This window comes from Melanerpes formicivorus, unplaced genomic scaffold (genome assembly GCF_026170545.1).
Source record: "Melanerpes formicivorus ecotype bairdi unplaced genomic scaffold, bMelFor1.0.p_v2 SCAF_1, whole genome shotgun sequence".
In the NCBI taxonomy this organism is placed as follows: Eukaryota; Metazoa; Chordata; class Aves; order Piciformes; family Picidae; genus Melanerpes; species Melanerpes formicivorus.
Window position 1 is genome coordinate 60,218,636 of NW_027142353.1, and position 23,611 is coordinate 60,242,246.

Genomic DNA, 23,611 nt, shown 5'->3' on the forward strand with positions numbered 1-23,611 from the left:
TCCTTCTGCATACCCCACAGGGCCTTTGCAAGGAAATTAAGATGCTGGGGAAGAACCCTTGAAGAGCACAAGCCCTATGAAGAGAGGCTGAGGGAGCTGGGCTTGTTTAGCCTGGAGAAGAGGAGCCTCAGGGGAGACCTTATTGCTCTCTACAACTACCTGAAAGGCAATTGTAGCCAGGAGGGGGTTGGTCTCTTCACCCAGGCAACCAGCACCAGAACAAGAGGACACAATCTCAAACTGTGCCAGGGGAAGTTTAGACTCGAGGTGAGGAGAAAGTTCTTCATGGAGAGAATTGTTAGCCATTGAAATGGGCTGCCAAGGGAAGTGGTGGAGTCACCATCCCTGCAGGTGTTCAAAAGGGGATTGGACATGGCACTGGAAGCCATGGTTTAATAGTCATGAGGTGTTGGGTGCCAGGTTGGACTTGATGATCTCTGAGGTCTTTTCCAATCTTATTGATTCTATGATTCTATAAGAGCAGTCCACTCCCGGTCTGTTTTTGGAACACAACCATAGCACAAAGCCAGAGCTGGCAGCTGAGAATCACTGCTGGGCTTCACTGTGCGGATGTTTTTTGATGCCACTTCCAGTAATTTGAAGCAGATTGTTGTAAAGACTCCTTAAAAACCTTAGTCTTGAAATGTACATCTTCCAAAAGTGATGTGTCAGAATGTATTTCATACGGGACCCTGAGACAAAAAGACAGTGAGCTACACACTCTGTGCTCATCTTTGCCATTACTTTTGCTGTTGCAATGGCTAAAAGCTTAAGTATTCAGTTCAGAGATGTTTTCTAGGCCATTTAAGCAGTATAAGAGACAAGAACACCAGCTGAGTGAACAAGTGAACACTTCCTGCAGAGAGAAACAAGCTGGCATGTTAAATAAAACAGTTCTGCTAATACAGCCCTGGTGACATTTGCACCATACACACAGTGACACATGATCCTGATGACTTGTCTTTCTCCACTCCATGAACTCTTACAGGAGCACTTACTCCCTGCATTAGGCTTATATATTTGATTCTTCTCTATCTTAAGGCCAGTGGTTTTTATCTGCCTTTGGCAAATGTCATTGTGCTGGGTTTTTCATACATTTTCCAGTTCATGTTATTTGGATTCTGATTCTGCTTTTCAAATGTTTATAGACCTTTAAGGCTGGTATGATGCAAGCACCATGAAAATCACTAAATAAGTAATTTCTTAACACAGTGAATGGGAATGGTCACAGGACAAATTCTTAGGACCCCAGGGCTTCCCAGGAACATAAACCATCAATAACTGTACATTGAATTACACATCAGCTAGAAGTAGTATCACTGCTGCAGGAAGGATGAGAGAAATGATTCAACAGCAGACAAAAAAAAGAATATAGCTGGAGCAGCAACAGGCTACAGAAGGTTGTAATGGTAAATGGCTTTTATTTAACAATGGGTAGCATTTGTGAAGAGGAATTCACAGCTTGGGAATTTGGGTGGCATACAAAGAGAATTATCTTTTCAGCAACAAAATGAACTAAGTTAGAATGAGAAGAAAATGTGAGACAGTCAAGTCAAGAGGGCAAAATACAGTTGCACAAGATGTTGAAGTGTTTAGAAAGGAAAAGTCTAGATGCTGGAGATGCTAGACAAAGAAAAAGTACGATTTATTCGCTGCCAAGTTGTGAAATAATATCTTGGATGAAGCAGCCAGCTCTCTACATGTGCTTTGCTATAAACTCTTTATAGATACCCAACCTAATTTCACGTGAGTGTTCAGTCATCACTGCACCATTCAATGATAGCAGTTTGCATGGTGCATTATTTAGCCAGAGATTTTATTTCTCACCTATATGGGATGTTGTTCATCTACTTAAATATATTTAGCTACCTAAGTAAGTTCTTTCTGCACCATTTTTTTTTATCATGCAGCATAGATTTGTGCTAAGCAATCCAGCATTTGCCTAAGAATCACTTGCTTCAAAATGCAATTACTTTTAAATATTCAGAATTCCTGCTTAAGACACAGGAAGGAAGGAAGGAAGGAAGGAAGGAAGGAAGGAAGGAAGGAAGGAAGGAAGGAAGGAAGGAAGGAAGGAAGGAAGGAAGGAAGGAAGGAAGGAAGGAAGGAAGGAAGGAAGGAAGGAAGGAAGGAAGGAAGGAAGGAAGGAAGGAAGGAAGGAAGGAAGGAAGGAAGGAAGGAAGGAAGGAAGGAAGGAAGGAAGGAAGGAAGGAAGGAAGGAAGGAAGGAAGGAAGGAAGGAAGGAAGGAAGGAAGGAAGGAAGGAAGGAAGGAAGGAAGGAAGGAAGGGAGGGAGGGAGGGAGGGAGGGAGGGAGGGAGGGAGGGAAAGAAGGAAGGAAGGAAGGAAGGAAGGGAGGGAGGGAGGGAAGGAGGGAGGGAAGGAGGGAGGGAGGGCAGGCTTAAAATTTCATTATCACCTTAAAAACAGACATCATTTGTAACTCCATTCTCTTCATATGTTTGTTAACACTAAAAACATCTCTCACACTTTGCAGTGATGTGTTTACCAAGATTGTACCTCAGGGAGGTGAGACACTCATACTCACTCTCTCTCTACTCCTAGGATAATTGGAATGGAATGGAATGGAATGGAATGGAATGGAATGGAATGGAATGGAATGGAATAGAATAGAATAGAATAGAATAGAATAGAATAGAATAGAATAGAATAGAATAGAATAGAATAGAATAGACCAGACCAGGTTGGAAGAGACCTTTGAGATCATTGAGTCCAAGCTATCATCCAACACTATCTAATCAACTAAACCATGGCACCAAGCTAAACCTCGGCCTCTGACACCAGAAGGAGTGGATGTGCTTCTCTAACAGGTAAACTTCAAAAAGGATTTGCAATGCTGGAAATATTAAGCCTATCTGCCAATTTAATCAGACAAGGGAATGACAGATATTCAGTCCTCCTATTGTTTTTAATGTATTTGTAGAAGCATTTCCTGTGATGAGGGGATGAAACAATAGGAAGCTCTCCATTACATGAACTCTGTTTACCTCTTGGGGTTCTCTCAGTGGATCAGGGTGCAGCTCTAAGACTCTCTTCCTCACATACCCTGATGGTCCTCAGCCTGCTTATGTCCTCTCAGAGTTCCACCACTAAGTGGAAGAGTACCTGAATACATCTTCAACAGGTGAACTCATTGCTCCTATCCAACACTGATGCAAGAATGGGGCACACCCTCTAATACCTTACTGCTGTAGGTGTTCAAGAAGGGTTTGGACATGGCACTTGGTGCCGTGGTTTAGTCATGACATCTGTGGTGTCAGGTTGGACTTGATGATCTTTGAGGTCTCTTCCAGCCTTGGTGATTCTGTGATTCTGTTATTGGCAGAAAGGCTTTACACAGTGCAGCAACTGGTACAGTAGGTAGCTTACAGATTATGTTAAGCTTTCTCACCTCCTAAATATCTGAAGTGTTTTTAACTGCCTGAGTAGCCAGTTAGATGTAAAGTCAATCTTGGTTACTATGGGTTAAATCTAATGCAACTTCACTGAAACTTTTCATTTACAATGGTCTAACATGACATAAGCTATCACCTCTGCACTAGTAAAATCAAATGGTTCCTCTGAAAAAAATGTTTCCAAGCATTTTGTCAGAAACATTTGGAAATCCAGACTCTTTGTAACATTACTGCCACTTAACAAATCAGACACAGGCCTCACACACATGAAACAGCCCCAAATAGGCTAACATATAACTTTTATAGCAAAGGGAAAAAAGGAAATGCAATGGAAAAAAAAGCTAATTCAAAGGAACTGCAGAAACAGAACAGTTACTGGTAAGTTTAATAGTCAATATGATTCCATTGTTGTCATCTTTCTACAGATTCTTTCCATATTATTTGGACTCAAAAATCTGAAACTGAAACGTCTCCATTTAAAAAAGTAGTTTGCTAAAAACTACTCAAGTGAATACAGTTTCTCTAGTCTTTATCTATTACTTTTGCTGTACAGCTCAAAGCTAATAAATGTCATTGTGAAACCAGGTAATGGCAGAGCATGGCACACTCACAGAGCATGTAAACATGCAAGCCTAGGGAGTTAGGCATATATGTGGATGCAAAGATCAATACAAAGCACAAAATCAGCAATAAACAAATGTAAAGTTTAGGGAACGAGCATAACACCTTTTAGTCTTGCTGGCACAGTGACTAAGTTTAAAGTTCCATGCCAGGCTTATAAATGTTCTGGATTTAACCTCTAGTGTATGCACAGAATATGCTAAGCATTTAAAATCGTCTAGGAAGATCAGAGAACTGGGCAACACAGTTTGAAACAGCAAGTGGGTCACTGCATATTTTCAGCTCCCCCTCTGGAGAATTTCCATCTGCCTGTCTGGCTGCCCTGATGTTCCCCACCCAGGAGCTAAGGAGGCAGGAGGGCTATTGCAAAGGGTGAAGAGAGCTCCAGCTTCTGCTCCCGTGAACCTATTCCTAAAAAACTATAAAAAAATGAGGACAAAGATGAAACAGAAAGAATCATGCAAAACTGCTTAACTCTTTTAGAATAAACCAGGTTGGAAGAGACCTTCAAGATCATCGTGTCCAACCCATCATCCAACACCACCTAATCAACTAAACCATGGCACCAAGCACCCCATCAAGTCTTTTCCTAAACATCTCCAATGATGGTGACTCCACCACCTACCCGGGCAGCCCATTCCAATGGCCAATCACTTTCTCTATGAAGAATTTCTTTCTAACATCCAGCCTAAACCTCCCCTGGTGCAGCTTGAGACTGTGTCCTCTATTCTATTCTATTCTGTTGTCTGGTGCTGCTTGCCTGGGAGAAGAGATCAACCCCCACCTGGCTACAACCTCCCTTCAGGTAGTTGTAGAGAGCAATAAGGCCTCCCCTGAGCCTCCTCTTCTCCAAGATAAGCAACCCCAACTCCCTCAGGCTCTCCTCACAGGGCTTGTGTTCCAAACCCCTCCCCAACTTTGTTGCCCTTCTCTGGACACATTCCAGAAACTCAGCATCTTTCCTAAATTGAGGGGCCCAGAACTGGCCACAGAACTCAAAGTGTGGCCTAACCAGTGCAGTGTAGAGGGATAGAATGACCTCCCTGCTAGCAGCATCCAGGAAAGGAAGATGGAAACCTGCAGTAAAATGTATATTTTTATGTATTTTATAATTTAATATCTTGGGTGGTGGTATCTGCAAACACCACTGTAACTTATTTACAAAGTATGTTTACAGGTTTGATTATTCAGTGGTGGGCATTACATTCCACATGTAAAGGCGGTTAATGATTCAAGCACAGATCTAAGAATTTCCAATACTGCAATGCAAATTGGAAATAAAGGTTCTGTGATCTGTGGTTTTCCCACAGTTGTGCAGTTGTGTGCTGATACAAAAATGCAGTGATGGTGATTGATCTCCAACTACTTTAAGCATACATTGATGTTTAGAAATACATCAAGGGTGAGTGCCAAGAGGCTGGAGCCAGGGAGGGAGCTGGGTGTCTGCTTAGCCTGGAGAAGACGAGACTCAGGGGTGACCTTATTGCTGTCTACAACTACCTAAAGGGAGGTTGCAGACAGGCAGAGGTTGGTCTCTTCTCCCAGGCAGCCAGCACCAGAACAAGAGGACACAGTCTCAGGCTGCACCAGAGGAGGTTTAGGCTGGATGTTAGGAAGAAGTTCTATACAGAGAGAGTGATTGCCCACTGGAATGGGCTGCCCAGGGAGGTGATGGAGTCACCATCATTGGAGGTGTTCAGGAGGAGTCTTGATGGGGTGCTTGGTGCCATGGTTTAGTTGATTAGGTGGTGTTGGATTGGTTGATAGGTTAGATGCAATGACCTTGAAGGTCTCTTCCAACCTGGTCTGGTCTATTCTATTCTATTCTATTCTATTCTATTCTATTCTATTCTATTCTATTCATCTCAGTGATGCCAAATGATGGAACAAAAGGCAATGAGTGGAAGTTGAGGCATAGGAACTTCCATGGAAACAGGAGGAAATCTTTTTTTCATTGTGAGGGTGATAGAACACTGGAACAGGCTGCCCAAGGGGGTTGTGGAGTCTCCCTCTCTAGAAATACTCAAAACCCACATGGATGGATTCCAGTGTTATCTGGTATAGGTGATCCTGCTCTAGCAGGAGGGTTGGATTGAATGATCTTTTGAGGTCCCTTCCAGCCCCTAACATTCTGTGAAACACCAAGCCTCCTCATCCTGCCCTTCTCATCTCTGCCAATTTTCTTCCTAGAGTAGTAAATAGATACTCAGTTTAGGAGCTGTGGGAAATAGATCTGTTCCCTGTGGTTGTTATCAAGGTAGCTTGAACAGCTTCTTCAAAAGCTATATAAGTTTAAGTTGCATATTCAGGCTCTTCAGCTTATCCTTGGGCTTCTGTGCAATCTTCCACTTAATCTGATTTTCTGTTTTAGTGATTTTTATTGATATTACATTTTACATCAAGGCTACTATTTATGACTCAATTATCATAGTCATGGTTAAATACCAGTAGTCCTCAGCATGTTATGCAAGAAAGGAATCAGTGGCTTACTATGTATGTGTCCCAATAATAACATGATGGGTGGAATTATGCCCTGAGTTAGTGAAATCCCATCTGTCAACAAGCAGAAAGTTCAGCTCTCCCTTGAGAATGCAGAGGGACATTGTTTTCTACTAGCAAATGAGGCAAGATGATGCACAGCCCCTCAGTAGGTAGAGCATAGATCAACTACAGCTCTTAATGGATCCCCAGATGCTTGGAACTTGGGAACATACTGGAATTTGTTATATTTCTGTTGCCACAGGGTGTTAGAATTTACATCATTCTTAGTATAACGGAAGCAAAGTTAGTCTGAGAGATGGGCTTCACTCACATCACTCTGAAAAACCCAGGAGGTTACCCAGATATTTTGTCATCTGCTCTCTGGAACCTTGCACTGACAGGCTACAGTTAGATACTTTTCACAAACATTTCCAGAAGTAGCATACAGTATATGCAAAATTAGCCTCAATTAACCCACTTTACAACTTACCTTGAGACTCTCTGTTTTGATCCAAAACTGCCTGAATGCACATTACATATATGCAAGGCAAAGACATTGTGCAACACTTAATTTGAATATTTCATAAAGTACATGGAAGTTGATGTTTAATTCAGCCTCTGCTTGTCACACAAAGTAAAAATGCATTTGTTTAATTCAGAGAGATTCTCTGTTAAGCAGGTAAGTCAGCTGAAATTGGTCATTTATTTTTAATGTACATCCAGTGCTCCTTCTGTCCCTGTTTATTCTTTATTTATATCTACAGATATAATGATGCACTTGTGTGTAGATGAAGCTCTAGCTGCATTTTCCTGTGGTTGTGAGCTTTACAACTCTGCCACCTATATTTTGCTTCTGTGATGCTACTTCAGGGACATTTATGTTTTCAGTAAACATTGCCTTGAGGTTTTTGAAAATATACTGCTTCTTTCAACCAAGATAGAACAGATGGAAACTTCATTGCTTAAACAAATGGCTACAATTTTCTTCAGGGCACAAAATACTATCATGAACTTGACTGAGAGCTTAGGATGCTTCCAGAAGCTTTCAATCTTTATTTGCTGGCAAGAGGATTGAATTCACAAATTTTGTTCATGAAACATTTTATGAAAATCCCTTTGTTCTTTTTCTTTATCCTTTCTCTTTTTTTCCATTTCCCCCCTTTGTTTTGAAGTGAAGCACTGACATTCCTGGTTCAAATGACCTACTGGATTAAATTGTTATGAGAGCGACTTTGCATGACAATACATTTTCTTGTTAGCTGTTGAAATCTCATAGAATCATAGAATCAATAAGATGGAAAAAGACCTCAAAGATCATCACGTCCAACCTGTCACCCAACATCTCTTGACTGTTAAACCATGGCTTCAAGTACCATGTCCAATCCCTTCTTGAACCCCTCCAGGGATGGTGACTCCACCACCTCTCTGGGGAGCACATTCCAATGGCTAACAATTTTCTCTGTGGAGGACTTTCTCCTCATCTCGAGCCTAAAGTTCCCCTGGTGCAGCTTGAGACTCTGTCCTCTTGTTCTGGTGCTGGTTGCCTGGGAGAAGAGACCAACCCCTACCTGGCTGCAACCTCCCTTCAGGTAGTTGTAGACAGCAATAAGCCTCATCTTCTCCAGGCTGAACAATCCCAGCTCCCTCAACCTCTCCTCACAGGGCTTGACCTCTCCCCAGCCTCCTTGCCCTTCTCTGGACATGTACTAGCAACTCAGCGGAACTGGACACAGGGCTCAAGGTGTGGCCTAAGCAGTGCTGAGTACAGGGGCAGAACAGACACAACAACCTAGACTGTTTCAACAGACTTTATATTATACAGGTACTAATTCTTTCAATTTAATCTGACCAAAAAAAAAGTGCTGTGAAAGAGTGATATGAACTGCCAAACAAATGCTGCACTTTCATAGCATTTTTCATCCTTGAAAGGATGCAGAGAATTTATTCTTGTCTATCCTAAACCAGGCAGAAGCTGGACTATCATACTCCCATAATGTGCATTAATGTAAATGGCAACACATCCTTTGAGTCAGGATCTTTACTGATCTTGGTTCAGAACATGCTTGTATCTTTCTGTGTGAGAGAGAGAATAATCCTCATGCTTTTACAGTTGTTTTAATTTAAACTCCCTGATAAAACACTTCTATAATAAGGTCTGTTGGAAGAGTTCCCAGCCCTGACAGTTATTTATAAATTAATGGGAGTCATATACTTGTGCTTGTTTGAAAAATATGCACAGCATCCTAAAGCAGATAACAGAAGTCACATTTGCTGGAGAATGCTGACAAAATGTATAGACAAAGGTGAGCCTTTGTTGTGAATATGTTATTCTGGCAACAGAATAACAAGAAAAAGATAGGAAGATTAGTTAGGAAAATATGCTCAGCATGTTTCTGGGAAGCAACCTTAATGAGACTAATTATCTATGGCCCAATCTCCAAGTTGCTTTTAGAATAGAACAGAATTAACCAGGTTGGAAAGGACCTTTGAGATCATCAAGTTCAACCCCAACACCATCTAATCAACTAAACCATGGCAACAAGTGCCTCATCCAGTCTCCTCTTAAACATCTCCGGTGATGTTGACTCCACTACCTCCCTGGGCAGCACATTCCAATGGCCAATCACTCTTTCTGTCAAGAATTTCTTCCTAACACCCAGCCTAAACCTCCCATGACACAGCTTGAGATTGTGTCCTCTTGTTCTGGTGCTGCTTGCCTAGGAGAAGAGACCAAGCCCCGCCTGGCTGCAACCTCTCTTCAAGTAGGTGTAGAGAGCAATAAGGTCTCCCCTGAGCCTCCTCTTCTCCAGGCTAAGCAATCCCAGCTCCCTCAGCCTCTCCTCATAGGGCTTGTGCTCCAATCTCCTCCCCAGTTTTGTTGCCCTTCTCTGGACACATTCCAGCAAGTCAACATCTTTCCTAAACTGAGGGGCCCAGAACTGGACACAGGACTCAAGTTGTGACCTAACCAGTGCACTGTACATGTTACTTGCTTTTGAAAAAGGTCCACCTTGTATTCCTTGCACCCACAAAACATCCACTAAACCTCTGCACAATTCACATTCTCTTGTCATTGCTTCAGCATCCTCAAGTAATGCAAGCAAAGGTTTAGTCCTTAGCACAATTCACGTAGAGCAGATTACCCTGGTAAGACTAAATCTTACCACATCTATGAATACGTTTCAGAGGTAGGGGAAGGTGACATGGCAGTGAAATATGCCACCCATGCTTGGGTCCTGCTCGCTTCTTAGAAGCCAAGACAAATGTGCAGTACCTCAGCTGTGCTTATAAACCAGAATCTGAGTGCAGCGCAAAAGCAGAGCAAGATGCTTCTGTCTGTGAACATTTTACTCATCTGGACAAAAGACAGCAGTAAGGCACAAAAGAAAAAGGGAGTACAGATTAACAGTGTGACAATGTGGGTGTGTGAGGTGGGGAGTAGTCATAAAATGGTCGCAATCTAATCAAAGATATGAGTTTTGTAAGCATCTCTACAGGATTTGGAGGAGGGACTGGAAGAAAGGTAATGAGGCAGTTCTGTTTAAAGGGAGCTGCTTGCAAGCATGAAAGGCAAAATAAAGGAAAAGATGGATAACCTTGAGGTGGGTAGCATGAACTGACACACAGTGAGAATTTGGCCTCCCAGTATGCACAGGATTAAGGAGAGCACAGTCCATGAAAGACTATGAATGTGAGGATAGGTTACCTGTGTTTAATGAAATACTGGTAAATCATTGGAAGTTGTAAATCTATTGGAATACATTGAGAAATCTCTGGCTATCATCGTAACACCATTATGCATGGATAGCAAAAGGACAACTTTTGTTTATTCATAGCAAGAGAAAAGGATATATTGCAAGAACTGGGTCATAAAATCCTGTTGGTCTAGATGAATTTTACCTGTGACTTTATCCAGGGGAAAAAAACCTCTAGGAAGTAACTGAACATAAACACTGAAGATCTGCAGATAAGTCAGTCTGTGACAGCATGTCAGCTACAGGTCCAGGTGACAGACAGGCTGGTGGTTTCCACTCTAAGAAAGCAGTAGGAAAAATCTATGTTGGATAAAGGCAAATTAAAGTCAGTTAAACCATTTTTGAGCTTCAGACTTAAACTACTCTTTTAGTCAGACCTCAGAAGGTGACTGAGATTTTTATTTCAGTAGATTTGTGCTTATTTATACTAAAGGGTTACCTGGCTCATTAAGACATAAATTGGGTAGTGTTAAATTTTTCCTTTGAAGTGCCTACACATAAGTTCTGTACCACAGGATCAACATTTTAATCCATTTTAATCCAACTAAAGCACCTCATAATATATATATACACACACTTGTGCGTGTGTGCATGCATATGTCTGCACATATAATGAATGACATACATTCTTCATTGAAGGCTGTGTCATACATAGCATCTTGAAAGATGTCTCTAACATACCTCACAATAATAGAATCATAGAATCAATAAGGTTGGAAAAGACCTCAAAGATCATCAAGTCCAACCTGTCACCACAGACCTCATGACTACTAAACCATGGCACCAAGTGCCACATTCAATCCCCTCTTGAGCACCTCCAGGGACGGTGACTCCACCACCTCTCTGGGCAGCACATTCCAATGGCTAACAACTCTTTCTGTGAAGAACTTTCTCCTCAAATTTTAATCATTTTGATTAAATTGACTTCAGTTTTTACTGAGCTCAAGGAGGACCTGTTTCCAGTCCTGGTGCATCTAATGGCTTATTGGATGATCCTGAGTAAAATAATTCTCTGCTTTTCCACTCAGCTTCCCCTAGTCTGCACAAAGAGAATAATAGTACTGACTTCATGTGTAGAACATTTCAAGAATAGATAAAAAGCCCTATGTAAATTGTAGGCTCACCATTAGCAGTCTTTTCCACACAGCACAATTGTATTGTCACCCAAGGGGAACACCATAGAACATGAGTTTGTTCCTCATCTACTTAAAAATCTCAAAATGCAGTACAGAAAGAAGAGCTTACCACAAGAGTTTTGCCACAAAAGGAGAAGTATTATTCTAGCTGATGCATTTCTTTCCTAAAGTGTAGGCAGTCCTCAAACTAAACTATCGTGGTTTACTGAAGCCAAGTCTCAGTCATTCAAAAAAATCTACAGTAGTCAATGTTGTAGAGGAAAACCTCACTTATATTCTGAAATATTGTCATTTTCCCTTTCTCATCAATCACAATTTCCCATTACTTCAAGACCAGGCTGTGTTGCACAATTTCAAGTCAAATAGGCGTTTTGGGTTGTCTAGGTGGTATGATTGAGGCCTTGTGGGATCAACATTTATCCCTCCAAAATCTAAACAAATGAATTGCTTTGACAAATGGACTGCTGAAATTTCCAGCCAACAAATGTATAAATAGTGGCTGATATATTAATCCTCTTTCAGTCTGCTGTCCACATGAGAGAGGACTGGAAATGGAATCAGCAGTCACATGTAGGTGGTGATGACAGAAGGGATAGAAAGGTATCAAAACTCCTCTCAATTTTTTTCATGTTTTTTATTCAAATGACAATTCAAATTGGTCCACGAGGATGATCAGAGGGCTGGAGCACCTCTCCTATGAAGACAGACTGAAAGAGTTGGGGCTGTTCAGTCTGGAGAAGAGAAGGCTCTGAGGTGACCTTATTGTGGCCTTCCAGTGTCTGAAGGGGGCCTACAGGAAGGCTGGGGAGGGACTTCTTAGATATCAGAGAGTGATAGGACTAGGGGGAATGGAATGAAGCTGGAGGTGGGGAGATTCAGAATGGACGTTAGGAAGAAGTTCTTCACCATGAGAGTGGTGAAGCCCTGGAATGGGTTGTCCAGGGAGGTGGTTGAGGCCCCGTCCCTGGAGTTGTTTAAGACCAGGCTGGATGAGGCTCTGGCCAGCCTGATCTAGTGTGGGGTGTCCCTGGCCATGGCAGGGGGGTTGGAACTAGATGATCCTTGTGGTTCCTTCCAACTCTGACTGATTCTGTGATTCTATGATTCTATTAAATTACAGCTTTGGGGAACAGTCACAATTCATTATTTTGCCTATAACTTATGAAAAATATTAGATGTTTCTCAGGGAGAATTGTGGGGTTTACCAAAGATCAAGGAAGCCAATGAAAGGACAAATGGTGGGGATCTTTTTCCCATTGTCAAAAAACATCAGAGCTTTCATAGTCTTCAAAGAAACTATTTCAAGAAGAGGGAAAAAGAAAAAAATAAAGAAAAAAGGCAAATTCCACATAGAGGATAAAGGAAATAATGTCATTCAATCCCCAAACTAGCTCCTCTGATTGCATGAAATAAAATGTCATTTTCATTGTAGTTGTACAAATTCTTGCCAATACTACAATTTTTTGACCTTCACAGCCTAACTAGTGTTTCCACATTGTCTGTCACATGTGGATGTATGAACTCACTTAACACTAGCACAAAGGCTTCACAAAGCAAACGTTGTTCCCCAGACCCATTCTCCTGCAGAAATGGAATAAAAATAGAATTTTTGTTATTCAATAAAGGATTAGTTAGGAAAGACAAAAGACAAAGGCAAAAGTCCACAACATCTTGACAGTACAGAAGTGTACCCACAGCTTTACCTTGCTATCTATCATCCTAGGTTCAGTGGTAGAATTCTCGCCTGCCACGCGGGAGGCCCGGGTTCGTTTCCCGGCCAATGCACCAAAAAGGACTGTGGTGGTTTGGCTCCGGCCTGGAGGCCAGATACCCACCAAGCCGCTCTATCACTCCCCCTCTTAAGTGAACAGGGGAAGAAGGGAAAGAAAATATAACAGAAGCCAGGGATAAGATAGGAGCAATTTAATAACACCAATAAGCAAACAGCAAATAGACCGCGCGGAAGCAAAGAAAGCAGAGAGAGAGATGTTAGTCTCTACTTCCCATCAGCAGGAAGGTGGTCAGTCTTGGGAAGCAGGGCTTTCTAAGCGTGGTGGTTCCTTGGGAGGATAAACGTCATGGACGAATCCCCAACACTTCCTTCTTTCACGTCCTTCTTATACCTGAGCTGACGTCATATGGTATGGAATACCTCTTTGGCCAGTCTGAGTCAGCTGGCTCAGTTGTGTCCCCTCCCAAGATCCTGCCCACCCCTCAATGTACTCCTGGGGCAGGGAAATGTTGAAAGGACACAGCTTGGATACCAAATTCAGCTGTAGCCAAAACACTGCTGTGTTATCAACTACTGCTGCAAAAAAAAACACAGCACTAGAACAATGCTGTGAGGAGAATTAACTCCACCTCAGTTCAACCCAATACACACCTACAAACACTTCTATCTAACTGAAAGAGCAACAGTGATCCCCAGAGCATTTCTGACTGTCCTCTTTCTGTTGTCAAATCACAGTATCACTAAGGTTGGAAGAGACCTCAAAGATCATCGAGTCCAACCTGTCACCACAGACCTCATGACTAGACCATGGCACCAAGTGCCACGTCCAATCCCCTCTTGAACACCTCCAGGGACGGTGACTCCACCACCTCCCTGGGTAGCCCATTCCAATGACGAATGTGTGTTGCTGGGGGACCTTCTTTAGATAAAAAGGCCAGTAGTGCTTGCTATGTGACTACCAACTGGGATAAGAATTCCTTCATTTAGTGTGAAGAATAAAGGACTAATTTTGGCCCCTTTTCTTCCGCTACAGCACAGGCAACACTGTGAAGTACAACAACCTACTACTCTGGAGCAAAGAACAGAGGCAAGTTTGAGACCTCTCTTTAGAACAACTGTCACTTTCCTGGGAGGCAGGGGGTGAGTAGGAATCTTCCACTGTTCCTCTTATTATTAAATACCAGTCAGAAATTGTGAATATGATGGTTTGGGGTTTATGTTGCATTTGTAATGATCCCCTGCATCGTTCATTAGCCAGCACTTGTCTCAGGTTCATCAAAGAAGGAAGTAAATAATAACAATTAATCTGTCCAGTCTTACTTAACAATAGCATGAACTACTCCATGGAATCAGGAGTAATCACTACTAAGTGTATTATACAGCAGGTGAGGAAAACTGATTTATAAACCCAGCTGTCAGGCTGCAGTACTGCATCATGTGGCAGAAAGCTGCAGTAATTATCAAAAGTACCCTGCTGAATATTCTGGAAGAGAGCTTGCTGCTATCACTATCTGCATCTATATTTCCAAGTGTTTTGGTTGGAAATAAATTAATGAGGTGGGAATTGTAAAAATATAGTCTGAAACTGAAGTCACCTCAGTGACTACTTGGGTGGGTTCTTTGGCCAGCTAACTGTCCCCAGGTAGTTCTGGCTGCTATCACTGGTAGCATCTCTTCTTTGGTAACACAGTGTATTTACCTTGGTGTCTTCTTCAACTCTCCTTAAATGTGCTGGGAATTCACCTATCAGGGATGTCACTTTAACCCTGGCAGGTCAGTCTATGCAGGGCAAGATGTGCAGTAGCACAAGCATCATCTTTTGGCACTTTTCTAGATCAGAGTGCACTTTCTTTGGAGAGAGCCTATAAGTCTGCCAGCAGAAGTTATAACTAATTGTACTTTCAGTGACATAAGTATATAGGTACATGCTATGCCATGTACTTTGTATACTGGCAAGGACCAGGGTCTGATAGCTGAGCCTTAGTTAGATGAAGTCTTTTGGGTAGCAGCAGTCTCTCATCAACTTTAGGGCAGAGAAACCTCTTCAGTCTCCTCAAATAGCAGTGTTTGACTGGCCAAGGCCATCTGTGCTTATGTCTGGTCCATCTTTCACAGTAGGAAGAATCCTGACAGTGTGTGGCTTGACCTTCTGGTTAACTCATACAGAATTATTGACTCAACTGCTGCCTCCCTGTAGAGGGCTTCCAGAAGATGGGTGTCCAAGTAGGACTAGTTAGCCATATAATTGTAACCTTGCAGGTTCATCAAGGTGCAAATAAGTGCATCATTTTTACAGTCATGGATGTGCCTGCTACAACCAGCATCATCCTTCTAGTCAGGTCTTCAGTGGCACACCTGGCAACTTTCCCAGCTGGTGGGATTCAATATACAACAATACATGTGTGGTACAAACCCTGCAGCTTCTGAAAGGCCACAAAACACAATCTGGCATAATATCCTGGTTAGATGGACTACAAAATCCATGAGCATCTGTCTGGGACCTCCTTGTCCGAAAGCCAGGGTGAACACGACAGCTGAGCATCTGAACAGAAGTTTGGAGGGTACTCCTGTGGCTAGCTGGCATGAACAGTTGGCAAACTTCCTGGTGTCCCTACAACTAATGTGAATGCTTTCCTTTTAAAGCTAGTATCACAAAGAGCTAAGGAAAGACTACAGTGCTCTTTTGAATGACTACAAGTAGGTAAACATAGATCTCTTAGATAATGGAGACAGAATATGCAGAAAGACAGCACAGTCACTGAGCCTTATCTGTGTTAATAAAGAAAAGAATGGCATACTTTTCAGGATAATCCCTCCTAATTACTTTTATCCTCAAACACAAGCAAACTTTCCTAGGCTTAATTCAGGTAGGAAGAAGATTCTTACTTTCTGCTGCATCAGGAAGCATCACACCCCCAGATGTCTCAGCCTGAATAGACAATATGGTATCTTTCACTGGAGCTCTTTTTGCAGAGGTCTACTGGCTGTTTCACCTAAGCACCTTTTGGTTCTTCCTTCAGTTGTTTCTTGTTCCTGGTGCTTTGTGCTCCATCTCAAACACATTTCTTCTCCACAGGATATCTGTCTGTGCTGAAGGCCATGCTAAGACAATAGTGTATGGTGTATTGGCAGGAAGTCAGGAGACATCCTTTCCATTCTTGCTTCAGCCAGTAACCAGCTATACAACCCAAACCAACAAATTCCCTTCCACATTCAGTCATTAATGGAAAGTTTATAGTGCTAGATAGAGCATTTTTTTTTGCTCAAAATATTGACATTACCTATCTCTTATCAATTGCTCCCTCATGTGGGGATCTGTTAACATTAGGAATAGTTAATATAAAGCTTTTTATGTAATGCACTCGAGAGTTTACTGGCTATAGATTCGTATCACATGAATATGTGTGAATATATATTACCTCGTTCCTTTCAAGTGGGCCACCCTGTTCCACAGCTGGAGGTGCTTTACAGGACTCCTCTGTCTGAGAAGTCTGTAAAGCAAGCAGCAACTGAAATACTAATGTCACTACATATGTGGAGGTGCTGGAATGTGTCCAGAGAAGGGCCACAAGGATGAGCAGAGGGCTGGAGCTGGGAAGGAGTTGGGGCTGTTCAGTCTGGAGAAGAGAAGGCTCCGAGGTGACCTAATTGTGGCCTTCCAGTATCTGAAGGGGGCCTACAGGAAGGCTGGAGAAGGATTTCTCAGGATATCAGGTAGTGATAGGACTAGGGGGAATGGAAGGAAGCTGGAGGTGGGGAGATTCAGGCTAGATGTGAGGAGGAGATTCTTCACCACGAGAGTGGTGAAGCCCTGGAATGGGTTGTCCAGGGTCGAGGCCCCGTCCCTGGAGGTGTTTAAGACCAGGCTGGCTGAGGCTCTGGCCAGCCTGATCTGGTGTGGGGTGTCCCTGCCCATGGCAGGGGGGTTGGAACTAGATGATCCTTGTGGTCCCTTCCAACCCTGAATGATACTATGATACTATGATATGGTATTTGGGGCCACAGTGCCTGCTGCATTGTTTACAAATTGATGACCCATGCAGATGTGGCACAAATTGTGGGTACCAGAGAGAAAGTTCCCTGCCCTATGATTTCCATCACATTCACCTATCTGATAATGAACAATAGCTGCCATGACATTTTGTATTCTACACATGTAATCTTGGTCCATGTAAGGGAGAGTCTGTCAAATTCCAAAGGAAAAAAAATATGCCACAGCTGTAACACTTGCTGCAAGCTATAGCTGTGTATCTCATGAACAGGTAGGAATAACCAGATAGTTGTAATGACAGAGCAGGTGCCATGGTTTAGTTGATTAGATGGTGTTGGGTGATAGGTTGGACTCGATGATCTCAAAGGTCTCTTTGAACCTGGTTAATTCAATTCAATTCAATTCTATTCTATTCTATTCTATTCTATTCTATTCTATTCTATTCTATTCTATTCTATTCCATATAATTTAATCATTATTTATGGTTAGTGTAGCTCTGTGCCTGCTGGCTCAAGTCCTCCAGAGCCACCTCTGATTCCTAGCACAGACCCACTCTGCATTGTACGATTTTTATCCTAAACAAGTGCAAATGGGCTAATCCTGCCAATGCTGATGGTTTAGAAGGTTTATTAGTTCCTCTTCTGCAGCCATAAGATTCTAACTTCAAAATATTTGGATTCAATCTCACCTACAACTACCTGAAGGGAGCTTGTAGCCAGGTGAGGGTTGATCTATTCTCCCAGGCAACCAGCACCAGAACAAGAGGACACAGTCTCAAGCTGAGTCAGGGGAGGGTTAGGCTGGATATTAGGAAGAACTTCTTCATAGAAAGAGTGATTGGCCATTGGAATGGGCTGCTCAGGGTGGTGGAGTCACCATCATTGGAGGTGTTTTATAGGAGACTGGATGAGGCACTTTGTGCCATGGTCACGGAATCATAGAATCAATAAGTTTGGAAAAACCTCAGACATCATCAAGTCCAACCTGTCACCCAACACCTCATGACTACTAAACCATGGCACCAAGTGCCACATCCAATCCCCTCTTGAGCACCTCCAAGTATGGTGACTCCATCACTGCCTTGGGCACCACATTCCAATGCTAACAACTCTCGCTGTGAAGAACTCTCTCCTCACCTAGAGCCTAAACATCCCCTGATGCAGCTTGGGACTCCTGCAGGATTCATTTACACTTTGTAGTATCTAGGTACAGTAAGTTTAGTGCAATTCAGCAAAGCAGTTTACCTATACTATATTCCCTAGGCAATTGAAGGCTGACAAAATAACTGCATGTGAACTATCTGAAACTTGAAGCACTAATTGCTGGGTCAAGCATGAATTACTTCATATCCAGCATTATCCCAATTAATTTTCCTTATGATAGATAGTAAAGATCCTATGGTGTTGGGTGATAGGTTGGACTTGATGATCTCAAAGATCTTTTCCAACCTAGTTAATTCTATTCTATTCTATTCTATTCTATTCTATTCTATTCTATTCTATTCTATTCTATTCTATTCTATTCTATTCTATTCTATTCTATTCTATTCTATTCTATTCTATCAGGCATATACCTATTTTGAATCAAAGCAGGTGATATGAGTGATTTAAACTATACTGGCAAAGGACCATTTACCTGCTTGCTTTTTTCTTTCAAAATGTCTTTAGATTTAGATACATTTTTTTCAATCCCTAGTTAACTTGTAGTCTCAATCTCTTTGGGGTTTTACAGTTCAAGAAGTTGTATTTATTTATAGGTTTGGCAAAAATTAACACAGGCCTTTTCTGTGTAGCTTCAACTCATTGCATGAAACATCAGCTTTAATAAAGCAAGTCTGATGAGAGATTAGGTGAGAAAATCTGAGCACTGAGGTGAACTCCCAAGAGTATAGAAAATAAACAACATTTTGGCTTATAATAAAGGTTACTGATAGCCAAGGTTACTGAGAGGAGACTGCGTCCTATAACAAGAACATGTAGCATAGTGCATTATTTCTATAAATCCTAGTTTCTTATGTGTACTGGCATACAGACAGTAACTTACAAACTGCTAAATTGTAGATAAAAACATAAATAAGACTAGACTAGACAAGAATAGAATAGAATAGAATAGAATAGAATAGAATAGAATAGAATAGAATAGAATAGACCAGACCTGGTTGGAAGAGACCTTTGAGATCATCAAGTCCAATCTATCATCCAACACCATCTAATCAACTAAACCGTGGCACCAAACACCCCATTCAGTCTCTTCCTAAACACCTCCAGTGATGGTGACTCCACCACCTCCCTGGGCAGCCTATTCCAATGGCCAATCACTCTTTCTGTGAAGAACGTCTTCCTAACATCCAACCTAAACCTCTCCTGGTGCAGCTTGAGACTGTCCTCTTGTTCTGGTGCTGGTTGCCTGGATTAGGTTTTGTGTATTTATATCTGGTTCTTTTGTTTGGGTGGGCTTTTTTGGGGGTGTTTTGTTTGTTTTTCATCAGGTTTATATTGTTTTTACCTGGCAACATGTGTTACACTGACACTCTTCACAGGACATTTGAGGTTTACTTGTAACAGACAGATTGTACAAACATTTTTCACTTAGAGCCTGATCTGTACATTTTATTGCTCAAGTAGGAAGGACAAAACTCAGTATGACCTTTGAGTATCACATCTTCCTTTAAATTCAGATTGATGTCTTCTTTTCACTCTCCTGTGCCTTTTTCTCAGGAATGCATAAAAGCCTGGAACACAACCTCCAGTGTGTAGTGCATGGATAATTCTAATTTTTTTACTCCAAACCGTAGCAATTCAAAGCTAAGTAAACACCAGCAGGCTGCATTCACTTGCACTATGCATGTTGATGCTAATTGCAGTTCCCTAAGCATTTTACATTGTTTGCACAAAATAGCATTGCTCTGCCTTCAAACAGTCAGTTCAATGACAGCTGGAATGAGTTTATCTCATACTGCTTAGTGTCAGGTGCATTCTTACAGCTTTCCTGTCTCCTTTTGAGGGCTAATTAGGGCATTCTTCTCTCTTGTTTAATATTTACATTTAAACAGCTGCATCTCATTTGGATATAATGCAAAGATGGCACCTGGCTTTCTTTGCCCGAGTTAATTCTGGGAGCTTTTTCTCTCCCCTTCCCTTCACTGGAGATCCAAAGTGGTTATTTTTGTGCTTATGTAGGGAAATGAACCGAAGCGGCTGTAAATGGAAAGAGCTGCTATTCATTCACAAACAGGGTGCATCTTCCCAGGATCCTTCACAGCCAGTCTCCTTAGGATACCTGGGATGAGAGCAGAATGCAAAACAGAGTCCTTGAGGCTTTCATCAGACTGCTGGCTTTGTCGGACCCAAGTCTCCTCAGGGACTTGTTCACTGTTCCAGGCCTTTTTGTATTTTGCATTGTTTACAAGTGTTGGTGGTGGTTTCTATTTCCCCCTCACAAGAACAAGGACTTTACAAGAAAAAGAAAACAGAAACAACCCCTAAATGTTACAGCACTAGGAGCACAAGGTGAATGTACACATAGGAAGTCCATAAAACCTCTTGCCTAAAGGGGCACTGAGATGCAGCTCACTCTGCCTTCAGAGGTTCACAGAGGCTTGCATTCTCCAAAGAGAACATCTATGTACAGAGACATGGTCAGGACTGCAGCTCAGCCTTGAGGTACTAAGCATTTTGGTAGGTTAAGCTGCACCACTCACAGCAATCTTGGCACAAGTTAGGAGCCTGTCAGATATATCAGAATGGAATGGAATGGAATGGAATGGAATGGAATGGAATGGAATGGAGTGGAATGGAGTGGAATAGAATAGAATAGAATAGAATAGAATAGAATAGAATAGAGCAGAGCAGACCAGACCAGACCAGACCAGACCAGGTTGGAAGAGACCTTCAAGATCATCGTGTACAACCTATCATCCAACACCACCCAACCAACTAAACCATGCAATCAAGCACCCTTTCAAGTCTCCTCCTGAACACCTCCAGTGATGGTGACTCCACCACCTCCCCGGGCAGCCCATTCCAATGGGCAATCACTCTCTCTGTGTAGAATTTCTTCCTAACCTCCAGCCTAAACCTCCCCTGGCACAGCCTGAGACTGTGTCCTCTTGTTCTGGTGCTGGCTGCCTGGGAGAAGAGATCAACCTCTCCCTGTCTACAACCCCCCTTCAGGTAGTTGTAGAGAGCAATAAGGTCACTCCTGAGTCTCCTCTTCTCCAGGCTAAGCAACCCCAGCTCCCTCAGCCTCTCCTCATAGAGCTTGTGTTCCAAGCCCCTCCCCAACTTTGTTGCCCTTCTCTGGACATGCTCCAGCAAGTCAACATCCTTCCTAAACTGAGGGGCCCAGAACTGGACACAGTACTCGAGGTGCAGCCTAACCAGTGCAGTGTACAGGGGCAGAATGACCTCCCTGCATTTGCAGAGCTCCATCTTCAACTAGGTGACTTCTTAAAATTATTTCTTCCTAATGTCATATAATAATGCAAAAACAATGAAATGACCTTCCCAAGGAATTTTGGAAGAGTCAAGGACAAAGGTCTATCTCTGTATATCTCTGTGTGTCAAATATCATTACCTTTGCTCAAATCTTATGACATTTTTGGTTTCTAAAGAAGCACTAGGGACAACAGACATTTAACTCTGTGCTTTAAAGCAATAGTGCATTAGACTGTGATTGTCAACACTTGCGGCTTGAGGCCAGTGAGGCACAAAATTTGCCAGTGTCACAGATACTTGATGACAACAGAGGAAGTCTGGGGGCTCAGTGGTATTGCTGGGGATTATTTCTTTCCCTGCCAGGAAGGAACCATCCTGCAGTTTGTCCTTCTCTTTTTTCATTCCAGGCCTATCTCTGCCCTTCATCCTTGCCCTGGAGGAGCCATAATTGACACCTCCTTTCCATCCTTCTCCCATTCCCACATTTCTCACCCTGATACTCACTCCTGCTTCATCAACATGAATTCTTCCCCTATATGATGGATCTTGGGAAAGCCTCTTTTCCCAGCCTACCACCTTGTGCTCAACAGCTTCATGATGCCAGTTTTGATCTTCCTTCCTACAGGCTTCCTGCAGTGGTAAGCTATTCAACCAGACCTAGTTTCTTCTGATTTCAATACAATAACTTCTGTTTTTTTGCTTGTCAGGTTCCAATCTGAAAAGATTTAAGTGCCTTTTGGCACAAGGATTCAGGCAGGACTGCATCTGCAACAACAAATCTGAAATCCTGCCTGAATACAGTGTGGGACTCTACAGGGGACAGGACTTTTCACAAGACTTATGGTGCTATAGCAAGTCTCAGTATGTGTAAACTGTGGTTGTTTTTTTTTTTCTCAAAAGGCTTCTAACTGGGCAGGTTCTCAAAAATAACAAATAGTACATCTCTCTTGGAGGCCAAGACCCCTCCAAGCCAAATTTCATCTCTATGAGTGAAATGATAAGACACTAGGGCCTCCAAAGGGAAGGAGCACTAAGGGAGCATTCACCATGGAAGGGGGGTTGGAACTAGATGATCCTTGTGGTCCCTTCCAACCCTAACTGATACTATGATACTATGATACTATGTTAATGTATTTATCTGAGCTTGTAGTCCCTGAAGATCAAAAGCACTGTAGGGAGGAATAGACAGGCAATTTTAAGATAGGCTATTAAGATAGTCCAAGTGCTCATTATATAGGAGTCCTAGCAGGATTATGTCACACAACAAACCTCTAGAGTATAGATATCTAGAATTAGTTGAAACTGACCCCAACATTCAACCTGAGCAACCTCCTTTCCAACCTCCCACTCAGAAACACCCAATGTATATTTACTGAACCATTCCATGCAGAGCAGCATGAGCTCTTAATATAAAATATTACCAAAGCATTGTACATATGGAAAGTGCCAGGCAATCCTAAGAATACAAGCTGCTTCTTATGAGACAGAATTTTATTATCCATTATTTCACCTGAAAAACATAATTTCTTTTTCTGTTACAGTGAAATACACTGTCCCTAAGGAGCAGGAATGCAGTGAATCACAGAATCACCAAGGTTGGAAGAGACCTCAAAGATCATCAAGTCCAACCTTTCACCACAGACCTCATGATTAAACCATGGCACAGAAAGAGTGATTGCGCTATGGAATGGGTTGCCCGGGGAGGTGGTGGAGTCGCCATCATTGAAGGTGTTCAGAAGGAGACTTGATGGGGTGCTTGGTGCCATGGGTTAGCTGTTTGGGTGGGTTGGATTGGTTGATGGGTTGGACACGATGATCTTGAAGGTCTCTTCCAACCTGGTTTGGTTTATTCTAATAAAGGTTTATTCTAATAAAGGTTTATCCAATCCCCTCTTGAACACCTCCAGGGATGGTGACTCCACCACCTCCCTGGGCAGCCCATTCCAAGGGCCAACAGCTCTCTCAGTGAAGAACTTTCTCCTCACCTAGAGCCTAAACTTCCTCTGGTGCAGCTTGAGACTGTGTCCTCTTGTTCTGGTGCTGGT

The 23,611-nt window shown here is 42.4% G+C and overlaps 1 long non-coding RNA gene across 1 annotated transcript; it reads left to right on the forward strand.

Moving 5' to 3' along the window:
• The first annotated feature begins 201 nt into the window (after positions 1-201).
• LOC137443149 (uncharacterized) lies at positions 202-23,357 on the forward strand. Its single transcript, XR_010987829.1, has 5 exons — positions 202-267; positions 2,703-2,829; positions 14,173-14,279; positions 21,974-22,204; positions 23,108-23,357. It is a non-coding gene; the product is annotated as an uncharacterized lncRNA (long non-coding RNA).
• The last annotated feature ends 254 nt before the right edge of the window (positions 23,358-23,611 follow it).